Source organism: Dipodomys ordii, unplaced genomic scaffold, assembly GCF_000151885.1.
Source record: "Dipodomys ordii isolate 6190 unplaced genomic scaffold, Dord_2.0 Scaffold42, whole genome shotgun sequence".
Classification (NCBI taxonomy): Eukaryota; Metazoa; Chordata; class Mammalia; order Rodentia; family Heteromyidae; genus Dipodomys; species Dipodomys ordii.
Genome location: NW_012267258.1, coordinates 5,008,946 through 5,021,539, shown reverse-complemented (window position 1 = coordinate 5,021,539; position 12,594 = coordinate 5,008,946). Strand labels below are relative to the sequence as shown.

Genomic DNA, 12,594 nt, shown 5'->3' with positions numbered 1-12,594 from the left:
AAAGCTGGGTGTGGAGCTCTGGCTCAAGTAGTAGAGTGCTAGCCTTGAGCAAAAGAAACCCAGGGCGTAGACCCTGAGTTCAAGCCCCAGGACTGGCAAAAAACAAAACAAAACAAACCTCAAAATTTTAAAAAGTCTAAGTTATACCTAGTATGTATTGAGAAGAATATATTTATGCTATTTTTTTTTTTTCTGGTCATGGGGACTGAATCTGGAGCCTGGGCACTGTTCCACAGCTTTTAAGCTCAAGGCTAGCACTCTACAACTTGAGCCACAGCGCCACTTCTGGCTTTTTCTGCTTATGTGGTACTGAGGAATCAAACCCAGGGCCTCATGCTTGCAAAGCAAGCGCTCTACCACTGAGCCACCTTCCCAGCCCTATACTATTATTTATTAATACATTAAAGACATTTGCAAAAAATAAAATGCAAAAAGTTTAGTGTTACATTTTAGATTTATTTGTCCACAATACTTTATTCTAATTCCCCATTTGAATATTTTGGTAAGAGAAATTTTATTTAGTATACTTTACTATAAATAAAATCTTTGTTTAACACTTGCTATAGAAATTCACAATTCCAAACTGGTCAGTGGTGACTCATTCCTGTAATTCTAGCTATCCAGGAGACTGAAATTTGAAGATCACAGTTCAAAGTCAGCTTGGGCAGGAAAGTCCATGAGACTCTTATCGCCAATTAACAAGCAACAAACAAAAGAACGTAGGTGTGGCCCAAGTGGTAGAGCGCCAGATTTGAGCAAAAAAGCTGAAGAACCCAGCCTCAGTACCTGCACAAAAGAAAAAGCAAAACCCAAATGAGCTCACATGTTTCTCTATACTGAAATTATTTACAAAGACTCCCTTTCCCAGTGACAGATGCCATATTTTAATGGTTTTCATATACATAATGGAAGCTTAATACATGCTTATTGATTGGAGTCTCTATAAGTATTTCTTGATTGGCTGAGTAAATCAAATATTTACAGTTACATAGGGCTAAATCTTTTTATATTTAATTTACATTTCATTATGTGTTTCTTACACAAACTATCCACTTTACATTTAGTGAAGCTCTTAAAGTTTAGTAACCTATATAACACAAATCAAAGTATGTATTAGCTACTTTTGTAAGTTAACTATTTGCTATAACCTCATGTAAATACATTACAATTTTAAAACTTTGGATATGTCTACTGAATGTCACTTTTATATGTGTGGGTCCTGGTGTTTGAACTCAGGGCCTGGGCACTGTACCTAAACTTTTGTGCTCAAGACTAGCTACCACTTGAGTCAAAGCTTCACTTCTGGCTTATTTTTGGTGCTTATTTTTGGAGATGAGTCTCCTCACAGACTTTGCTGCTAAAGCTGGCTTTGAACCATGATTCTCAGATCTCAGCCTTGTAACTAGCTAGGATTACAAGCATGAGCCATCAGTGTCTAGCCTGATATCTTTTTTTTGTTTGTTTGTTTTCCAGTGGTGGGGCTTAAACTCTGGGCCTGGGCGCTGTCCCTCAGCTCTTCAGCTTAAGTCTAGCACTCTACCACTTGAGCTACAGTGCCACTTCTGGTTTTCTGGTAGTTAATTGGAGATAAGAGTCTCATGGAGTTTCCTGCCCAGGCTGGCTTTAAACCGCAATCCTCAGATCTCAGCCTCCTGAGTAGCTAGAATTACAGGCATGAGCCACCAGCATCCTGCCTGAATGTCATTTTTTAAAAAAGAAGTAAGTGGATACAATCATTATATTCAATGGGCTTATGTGAAAATGGAATCAGGTAAATGTGAGGGGAGCAGTGGGGTTGGGGGAAATGGGAGAGAATGGTGAAAGGGGTGACATTCATCAAGATGCATCGTTCTCATAACCTGACATGTTGAATTGAAATTCCTTTGTAAAGCTACTTAAAGATAATTTTAATGTGAAAAAGGGAGTTTGACCTGAATTTTAAAAGTAATATATTTAGTGGAACAGTTTTGTAATTTATGCAAATTACCTACAGAATTCAGAACTCCAACCACCTACAAATCACCCTTTCTTAATAGCATGCATGAGTTTTGCTTCCAGAAGTACCTGGATACAGGCCAGCAATTCCCTAAGTCATATTATTGGTATGAAATGAACATTTGTAGACTCCATTTACAAATGGAGTCTAATTAAATGTTGTGCTTTAAAAGAAGAGTTACAAGTTAATTTGTTCTGTTATTTCTGCTTGCTCTTCTTATATCAAAGAATATTTAGGCATAATCCAGTGGTTCAAATACAAGCCACTTAGTAATATTAATTTAAGAATTAGCTCAACAATTCTGTCCCTCTATCCAATATTCTTACTCAAATTAAAAAAAAGAAATGCACCAATTTTTCCTTCTCAATGTTAAAAAGGAATGGAATGTTTAAAAACAAAACCTATATGGCCATTCATTATTTCATTCATTCATACAAGGCATGTCCTCCAAATTAATTGCCTTCATGTCATTTTTATCTTAGTCTCACCAAGGAAACTTGATCCTATAGTGTTGTTTTGTTGTTGTTGTTGTCTTGGACAAAAGAATGTCTTAGACTTTTCTGTCCAGGCTGGCTTTGAACCTTGATCCTCAGATCTCAGCCTCCGATTTGGCTAGGATTACAGCTGTGAGCCACTAGTGCCCAGCCTACATTCATTTTATTTATTTATGTACTTATTGATTTTTTTTGTTAGTCATGGGACTTGAACTCGGGGCCTGAGTGTTATCCCTGAGCTCTTTTTGGTGAAAACTAGCACTCTACCACTTTGAGCCAAATCTCCATTTCTGGTTTTCTGGTGATTAACTGGAGATAAAAGTCTCACAGACTTTCTTATCTGGGCTTCAAACCATAAGCTACTCTCCTGAGTAGCTACGATTACAGCCACCACTGATGCCCAACTCTACTGTTACGCTAACAATTTTGTCCACTAATGTGCATATTATTTTATTATCTACATAAATTTATTTATAAGTCATTTGTTATGTGTTTTACTGTCACCCAGGGCCCAAGTCTTTTCTTATTTTTCTTAGCTATTTTTGTCTGTTTATTATTCCAGATAAATTTTAGAATCATTACTAAGCCAATAAAACACTGGAACTGGACTTTTGTTATGCCTGTAAATCAATTTAAATACACACATAAAACATTTGCAACAAAAACACATAAAATATCTAAGAACTCCCTGTCAAGAAATGTACTTGTCCTCTTTCTGGTTTGGGGTTTGTTTTTTTAAATACAAAACTTTACTGATATGTAAATGAGGATCTGAATACATTTGGAACCACTCCATATTCCCAAGTAGTTTGAAGATGTCAGTTTTTCCTAATTAATTTATAGAACTGTAACTTCACAGAAAATCCTATAAATTGTTTTAACTAAACTATGCTGACCATGTTCAGCTAAGACAATCTCTTTTTGGTAAATCATATTTGCCATATTAGGCAGATATGAATTGTGTGCTTTGGTTTTTGGTTATTTGAGACAAAGTCTCACTCTGTACTTCAGACTTCCTGCAAACTCTCAATCCTCCTGCTATAGGCATCTGAGCACTAGGATTACAGGTGTGAGCCACTAGGCCATTGTATGTATTTAATTTGTTTTGTGTGCTAGTACTGGGGCTTGAACTCAGCACTATTCTTTAGCTTTTGCACTCAAGGTTGATGCTCTACCACTTGAGAAATACCTTCACTTCTAAATTTTTCCTAGTTAATTGGAGATAAGACTCTCACAGACTTTCCTGCTCAGGCTGACTTTGAATGGTGATCCTCAGATCTCAGCCTCTTGAGTAGCTAGGAGTACATATCTGAACCACTGGAGCCAGGCTACATACATTACTATTTTTTTTTTTTGGGTCCGGTCGTGGGGTCTGAACTCTGGGCTTGAGCGCTGTCCCTCAGCTCTTCAGCTCAAGGCTAGCACTCTATTACTTGAGCCACAGCACCACTTCCGGCTTTTTCCTTTTTGCTTATGTGGTGCTGAGGAATTGAACCCAGGGTCTCAGGCATGCACAGCAGGCACTCTACCACTGAGCCACCTTCCCAGCCCCTATTATTATTATTATTATCTTGCCAGACCTGGGGCTTGAACTTAGGGTCTGGGCTCTGTCCCTGAGCCTCTCTGTGCTCAAGGCTAGCGCTTTATCACTTGAGCTACAGTGCTACTTCCAGCTTTTTCTGAGTAGTTTGTTGGAGATAAGAATCTCCCCCCCCCAAAAAAAAAAGAATCTCACGGACTTTCTTGCCTGGGCAGGCTTCGAACCATGATCCTCATATCTCAGCCTCCTGAATAGCTAGGATTACAGGCATGAGTCATCAGCAACCCGCTACATATTTACTTTTAAATATCACAATATAATTGTTAACATTCGTGTGTGTGTGTGCGCGTGCGCACGCGTGTGTGCACACACCATTCCTAGGGCTTGAACTCAGGGCCTGAGCACTGTCTCTGAGTTTTTTTTCTCAGTGCTAGTACACTACCACTTGAGCCACAGCTCCACCTCTGGCTCTGTGTGTGTGTGTGTGTGTGTGTGTGTGTGTGTGTGTGTGTGTGGTTAATTGAATATAGGAGTCTCAAAGACTTTCTTGCCTGGGCTACTTTCAAACTGCGATCCCCAGATCTCAACCTCCTAGGCTAGGCTTAATTGTTAACATTCTTATTCTATAGGTAAACAAATAAAAAGATGCCACTTGTGTTTTCTAAATGAAACGGGATATAGTGTTGGCTTAATTTACCACCAATATTTGACAATCAATCAATTAGGTATCGGTCACAGATTGCAATCTCTGGGAATTGCATTTTGAGGTCTCAAAGTTTATGAGAGAGTGCTCTTGGGGGCTTCACTTGAAGGGAAAGAGGAGAACAGCATTGAGAAGGGGGAGAAGGTAGGCTGAGATGCAGTCTCCGCCGAGGGAGCCCAGCACAGGAAGCCCAAGGCTGTGATGGCCTAGAGCAGTTCTGACTCAAGGGGAAGGGTGACATATTTTACTCCCCATGATTTGGTCATTGGATGTAAGTTGCTAAAGGAATGTGGCCTTAAGCTCACAGCTCTTCTAGAGAGGGCAGATAAGCCAGGCCTTTCTCCCTGTAGCCAGGCCAACAGCCGGTCTAATAGAGACAAGCAGTGAGTCAATGTCCACTCTAGTAAACACTGAACAGGCCTTATGGTTTCCTCATCATCAATGCCTTCCTTCTTGGTAAATATCTGTAAAAGTCAACAGCAATTATGGAGACTGTATTTGTATTGCTAAATACGCACAGTGAAGTTTTATGTCGTAAATACAAAGCAATAAAAGCAGCACGTGTAGGATTCTAATTTGTCTAACTCTTGAGCTTGAAAATGGGGGATAGAAGAATTTGAATCTCATTCCCTAAGCTTTCCTGTGTGTGTGTGTGTGTGTGTGTGTGTGTGTGTGTGTGTGTGTGTGTGTGTGGTCCTCCCCAGCTTGAACTCCAGACCTTACACTCTCTTTGGCTTTTTTGTTCAAATCTGAAGCCACTTGATCCACAGCTCTCCTTCCAACTTTTTGATGGTTGATTAGGGATAAGAATCTTGTGGACTTCCCTGCCCAAGCTGGCTTTCAACTGCAATGCTCAGATCTCAGCCTCCTGAGTAGCTAGGATTACAGGCATGAACCACTGGTGACTGGCTATTTAGTTAACGTTTTTTATACTCACTGTTGAAGTCAGTGCAGCTGGGGATTAGGGAATGGATGCTGAAACTAGGAAGCCTGGATTTGATCCCAGTTCTGCCTAGTGCTGTTTCTGGAAAGTTACTTAACCAACTGGTCTTTGATTTCCTGGTCTGTGCAGCAGGGATCATAACAGTTTCTGTTCAGTGTTGTGAAAATGAGGTGAGTTAATATATGTAAGGCCTTTAGACAAGTACCCACCACCATCTTGGAAGAACCATGTGAATATTCATCACTTAAGTTGTTAGAGGAATGGACTGCCAGACCATCTGATGTTATAAAACACACAAGGCTGGTTCACATCTGTAATCCTAGCTATTCAGGAGGTAGAGTTCTGAGAATTGCAGTTCAAAAAGTCAGCCTGGGAAGGAAAGTCCATGAGACTCTTACCTCCAATTAAGCACCACCACCACCACCACCATCACCCCCAAAAAAAGTGGGAAATGGAGCTGTGGCTCAAAATGGTAGATCGCTAGCCTTGGGCACAAAAGCTCAGGGACAGTGGGGGGGGCCTGAGATCAAGCTCCAGAACTGGCACAAAATAAACAAAAACAAAAGAAAACAACCAAGCAACAGCAACAAAAACACATGCACTTGCGTGGATGCATGTGCACGCGCGCGTGCGCGCGCGCACACACACACACACACACACAAAAGTAAGCTTAGTGCTAATGGCTCAGGCCTATAAACTTAGCTACTCAGGAGGCTGAGATCTGAGGATTGCCATTCAAAGTTAGCCTGGAAAAGGAAGTCTGCTAAACTCCTATCTCCAATTAACCACCAGAAAACTGGAAGTGAAAGTGAAAGTGGTAGAGCAATAGTAGAGCACTAGCCTTGAGCAAAAAAAGAACTCAGGGACAGCGTCCAGGCCCCAGTGTCCAGCTCCATAACCAACAAACCAACCAAAGAATAAACACAAGTACTCTTCCTTCGGCACACATAAACACAGTGGTAAATACATAAACACACACACACACACACACACACACACACGCTCATACTATAGTACAATCAGCTTCATTCTTCTCTGTAGGAAAGCAACTATGCACTGCCCCCTGGTGAAATCTTTTCCACTTCAGCTCTTTCACTGGGCAATGGAGGGATTTTATTTATTTAGTTATTTGTGTGTCATTACTGGGGCTTGGACTTGGGACCTGGGTACTGTCCTTTTTTTTTCCATTTGAAAAATATTTATTGAGTATAAATAAAGTCCTATACCTCAAATATCAAGAAATATTCATTGTTGATTACAAGTTAGGCTGTATTACTGAGGAAACTACAGAACCAAAATATCTACTCATGATACAGTAGTGTTAATTCATTATTTCAATATTGAACACAATAATGACTTGTTTGCAAATCACAGGACACAACAAATCCTATCAAAAAGCCATCACTTTAACCCACCTCTAATACAAGAGAAATTGGTTTTGAATCATAATATTGTCTCAATAATCTCATCTTTATCTCATCAATATCAGGTCACATTGAGACTAAGAGTTACACTGTCACAGAATTTTGTTTGTGTATGTGTATGTGTATGTGTGCTGGTACTGGGGGCTTAAACTCAAGGACTTTTGCTGTTGCTTAGCTTTGTTGCTTAAGACTGGCATTAAATCACTTGAGCCACAGATCTACTTTTGGCTTTTTGCTGGCTAATTGGAGGTCAGAGTCTTATAGACTTTTCATAGACTCTTGTCTGGTCTGCTTTTGAATAGTGATCCTAAGATCTCAGCCTTCTGAGTAAGTAAGTTTACAGGAGTGAGCTACCAGCACCCAGCCAACAGACATAGAATTTAAGAGTCTAATATCTATGGTTTTATTTCAAATTATTATTAATGAATGAAAACCAATCATGTAAAGTCTAAGTTACTTTTTTTTGGGGGGGGGGTCCAGTCGTGGGGCCTGAACTCTGGGCCTGGGCGCTGTCCCTCAGCTCTTCAGCTCAAGGCTAGAGCTCTACCACTTGAGCCACAGCGCCACTTCCGGCTTTTTTCTTTTTGCTTATGTGGTGCTGAGGAATCGAACCCAGGACCTCATGCATGCAAGGCAAGCACTCTACCATGGAGCCACCTTCCCAGCCCCTCTAAGTTACTTTTAAGGTAGTTTTTCCTAAGAGAAAAAGAATCATATTTTAATACAAAGAAATCTCCCCCCAAGTAATAAGTTTCTTAATGGAAAAAAATGAATAGGAGCAATGTAATTAACCTTTCTTTCAAAAAAACAAAAGCAAAGAACCTTAAATTTGTTATGGCAAATTTGGAAATAATTCCTAATCCCAGAATATGTATTTATTTTACATGATATGCTTGGATGATGCAAGTCTATGAAGCAGAGATCTGTGGCAATCCAGATTCATCCACCAGGACTCCATCCTTGTTTTTTGTGTCAGCGGGAACACCTCCTGAAATGGCAGGTGCAGATGCTGCTTCATCCAAGGAAGAACTACCTTCATCAGCCAGAAGCTCATCACTGAATGCATCCAACTCTGCTTCTAGGTCATCTTCATCTAATTCTGGGGTGCCATAACTTCGACTTAGTGCTCCTTTGATTTTATTTGCATCTTCCATTGTATCTTCCAGCTGGTCTTGTAAATTCTCAGTCTGGTTGATTTTCACTTGCTTATATGTCTTCTTTCATTTCCTTTACTCCTAGCTTCTTTGCATCCATCGTGGTCTTGGTGTCTTTTAATGACTGGATGGTATAATTGGCTTGTTCATGTTGAAAACTGTTGGGCAAGGGTATCCTGCTGATGCTCAAACATTCGCCTTTGCTTTAAAAACCCATGGGGCTTTCTTCTTCACTGTGGTCTTGGCAGAACCCTCTCTCATCTTTTTGATTTGATCCTTATAGCTAGCTATAAGCATCCAGCTAGCTAGCTCAGCATCCAGCCAGGAAATCTTTTTTATCAATGGAGTCTGTTCTATCTATCGTGCCAATGCAGTCAATCAGGCTGGGCGGCAGAGCCCTGGATTTCGCTTTCCCGAAGAATTGGTTCATCTTGAGTAGCCGACAAGAAACCCAAACACTCTTGGTACTGTCCTTTAAGTTTTTGCTCAAGGCTAGTGCTCTACCACTTGAGCCACAGCTCTACTTCCAGCCTTTTTTTTTTTTTTGGTATTTAATTGAGATAAGAGCCTCACAGACTTTACTGCCTGAAGTGGCTTCAAGTCATGATCCACAGACCTTAGCTTGTTGAGTAGCTAGGATTACAGGCATGAGCTACCAAGTGCCTAGCTTGAAGCCAACTTCTGTAAGAGACTTTAAGGACAAGATAAGACTGGAGAAATGAAAGGCCTGGGTCACAGCCAACTCTGCACAAAAGTCATAATGGTACACTCCTTGTTTTCCTCATCCTGTCTCCTTCTGCCTCACCCATCCTTCACTGCCACTTGGGGCCTCTCCTATATCCACAACTTCACAACTATATCCACAATTTCAGCAACCAGTCCTTGCTCAGGTATGAACTCTAATGAAGGGCTGTGCTGATAATTGTGGCTATGCAACCTCATAGAGCCATGCCCACTCTATTGCTCCCCACTCTCCAGCCCTCCGCTGCTTCTTGGTCTATCCCCCATGAGAGTGAAACCCGCAGCAGGCGGCGCAGTGGGGCTCTACTCTACCTGCTTCTCCTTTGCAAGAGCTAGAATTATATAAACCAGGCTCCAGGGACAGAGCCAATGATAGCTGCTATGTTCTCATCTGGCATTTATTCAATCTCTTTGAATTCTGTCCCACAAGAAACTTTCACACTTACAGATGAAATAAAAGGAGAAGTGTGTGTGTGTGAGAGAGAGAGAGAGAGAGAAAGAAAGAAGAGAGAAGAGAGAGAGAGAGAGAGAAGGGGGTGGTTAAGTCCTGGTGGCTCATGCTTATAATCCTAGCTACTTAAGAGACTGAGATCTGAAGATGGAGGTTTGAAGAGATCAAGCAAGACAGTCTGAGACTCTTATCTTCTATTAACCACCAAAAAGCTGGAAATAGAACTGGGGCTCAAGTGGATGAGTGCCAACCTTGAGCAAAAAACCTAAGGGGAAACCACAAGTTTAAATCCTGGTACTGGTCAGGAGAAAAGGGAGGAAGAGGAAGAGGAGGAAAAGGGGGGATAAGGAGGAAGAGGAGGAAGAGAAGGAGCAGGAAGATGTGGAGGAGGTAGTGGAGGAGGGGAGGAGGAGGAGGAGAAGGAAGAGAAGGAGGAAGAGGAGGAGGAGGAGGAGGGACCAGAGGGCACCTTAAAACACTTCAGTAAGAAAGTTAAAAACCAGGGGCTGGTGGCTCACACCTGGATTCCCTTGTACTCAGGATTTTGAGCTCTGAGGGTTCATGGTTCAAACACAACCTGGGGACTCTTTAGCTCCAATTACCCAATACCGAGTCAGAAGTCAAGCTGTGGCTCAAGTGGTAGAATGCCAGCCTTGAGAGAAAAGGCAAGAGTGTGAGAACTTGAGTTCAAGCCCCAGCACTAGCATTTGAAAAGGGCACTAAAAGGAGGTTTATGTAAGGACTTGACATTCTCAGGAGGTTTAATGAGGTCCTTGAATGGACTGAATTTGCCAGTGACACGTACAATGTCAGAGAGACCAGTGGCCAGCATGCAGAGCTAGGATGCTGGGATTGCCCTCTCCCCATCTCCTCCCTGTGACAATTCTGTCATGACTTCCAGTGAGGGCTTTTCTAGTCTCTTGACACTAGTTCTTTCATTTCAAGCCATTCTGTACCCCTGCCCTGTCCTTCTCTTCCTGCCTGCCTGACTTCTACCTCCATTTAAGTCTGTGCTATTTGACAGGCATTGTAGATTTGGGGAAACAGCTTCTCATACAGTCTCTCTGGAGCTCCTCTGCCATGCCTGGGTAAACCCTTGCCAATCTCTTCTTCCCTTTCTCAATAGAAGTGTTCCTTCTGCTCCCAATTATTCCCTGCATGTATGTTGGGGATATGTCCTAGACTTTGAAATTGCAAATATCTTATCTGTTCAGTTGGGCTGTCCAAAGTGAGACTCTGTGTCCCCGTTTTTGTTTGGAGAAGGTACTGTTCTTCTAGAAGACACTCTGAACCCCAAAGTCTCTACTTCAGACTCTGGATCTTGTTCCCTTCCTCCCTGTTCACCCTATCACAACCTCATAAATACTTCAGTGACCTCGGAAGGCCATGAGGATGGACTACAGAAGGGATAGGCAATACCTGACCTGGAATACAGTGAGGAGGGGATATAAATAAGCAATCATAAGCAGAGCATCTGGGGATCACATCTGTGATCCTAGCAACTCAGGAGGCTGAATCTGAGGTTCGCAGTTCAAAGCCAGCCTGGGCAGGCATTATCAGTAGACAGAAGAAAGAGAAGAGAGCCCAGAGAGGGCCTATAATTAATATGAAATTGGAAAAAAGGACTCTGCTCAAATTTATCCTAGAATTCCCTGCAACATTGGATCTTCCTATTTATTGACAAATATTTATCTTCTGCAAATTATATTTTATTTTCTTTTGACTTTCATTAGTTTTTCCCCACCGCCCCCACCTCTTTTTTTTGTGGTACAGAGGTTTGAATTGAGGCAAGAGATCTATATACCCCCTACCTCAATGGACTTTTTTGTTGTTGTTGTTCTTGGCTTTTACTTGGGGCCTGAGCATTGTCCCTGAGATTTTTCCCTAAAGCCTAGCTCTCGACCACTTTGAACCACAGCATCACTTCTGGTTTTCTGGTAGTTAATTAAAGATAAGAGTCTCATGGATTTTGCTGCCTGGACTGACTTTGAACCATGATCTCAGCCTCCCCGAGTAGCTAGGATTACAGGTGTGAGCCACTGGTACCTGGAATGATTTTTATTTTTATTTTTTTAGAGACAGTGTTTCACTAGGTAGCCAGGAACTCATAATCTTCCAGTTTTGGCTCTCAAGATTACAAATGTGGACTACTATGTCTGGCTAATTTTGTTTCTTTCTTAAGAATGTCTACATCAGCTGCATTGGACATTGATGGAAGTGAACTAAGCAACTCAAGGGCAGTGATGGGAGGGAGGGAATGAGATAAAAAGAGGGAACAGCTGACACTAAGCAAAAAGAAAGAAATGTACATTTCACCAGATTTGTAAGAAATCGTTTTATTGTTAAAGGTCATAGAGTTCATAAGCTATGTAGATTAAGATAATGATGACTATCATTGTGAAGATTAAAAGGCATTTGTGACTTTAGCTAAGAATAACTCTGCCACGGTATTGTAAAATTTATGTAGTCACCTAATCTCAATAAAGAAATATTTGGGAAAAAAATAGAAAACAGAATGACCCTCGGGCCACATAAGGCTCTAGAAATCATTTGGTACAAGATAGAACAGACACACACTTCTGGTATGCTTCTCATTGGTTCCCGTGGCTATCTGCCTGCATTGATAGTTTTGTATGGCCTGTGAATAATATTATAAATATCCAAATGGCCCTTGTCAGGAAAAATAAAGTTACCCATCCTGGGATGAGATGAAGAACCTCATACAGCATTGTTCATCTGTTTAGCTCTTCTTGTCTCTCTGTGTGGTATATCTTTTATGTTTTCTTCCCTCATCTATACCATTAGCTCATTCACATTTGCCTAATCACATGTCTGCAACTGCTCGTTCTTCATTGATTCTAAGCATTAAAGTGGACAATTTCCCTAAGCTTGTGGGTCTTTGTTTACGAGGCTGTTGTATCATGCAATCTATTGATGAACTGGCCCTACTTTAAAAAAAAAAATGAATGTCTACTCAGCTCTTGCTCCTCAAGAAACAATAACACAGCTGTCTGGTGCTACTCATGCCTGTTCACCTCAGCTATTTAGGAAGCTGAGTTCTGAGGATTGCTGCTCAAAGCCAGCTTCAGGCAGGAAAGTCTTTGAGATTCTTATCACCAATTGCTTACCAAAAATCCAGAAGTAGAGC

General features: G+C 41.3%; 1 pseudogene; it reads right to left on the bottom strand.

Moving 5' to 3' along the window:
- Nucleotides 1–8,008: 8,008 nt before the first annotated feature.
- LOC105987508 lies at nt 8,009–8,684 on the bottom strand (annotated as a pseudogene).
- Between the last annotated feature and the right edge of the window lie 3,910 nt (nt 8,685–12,594).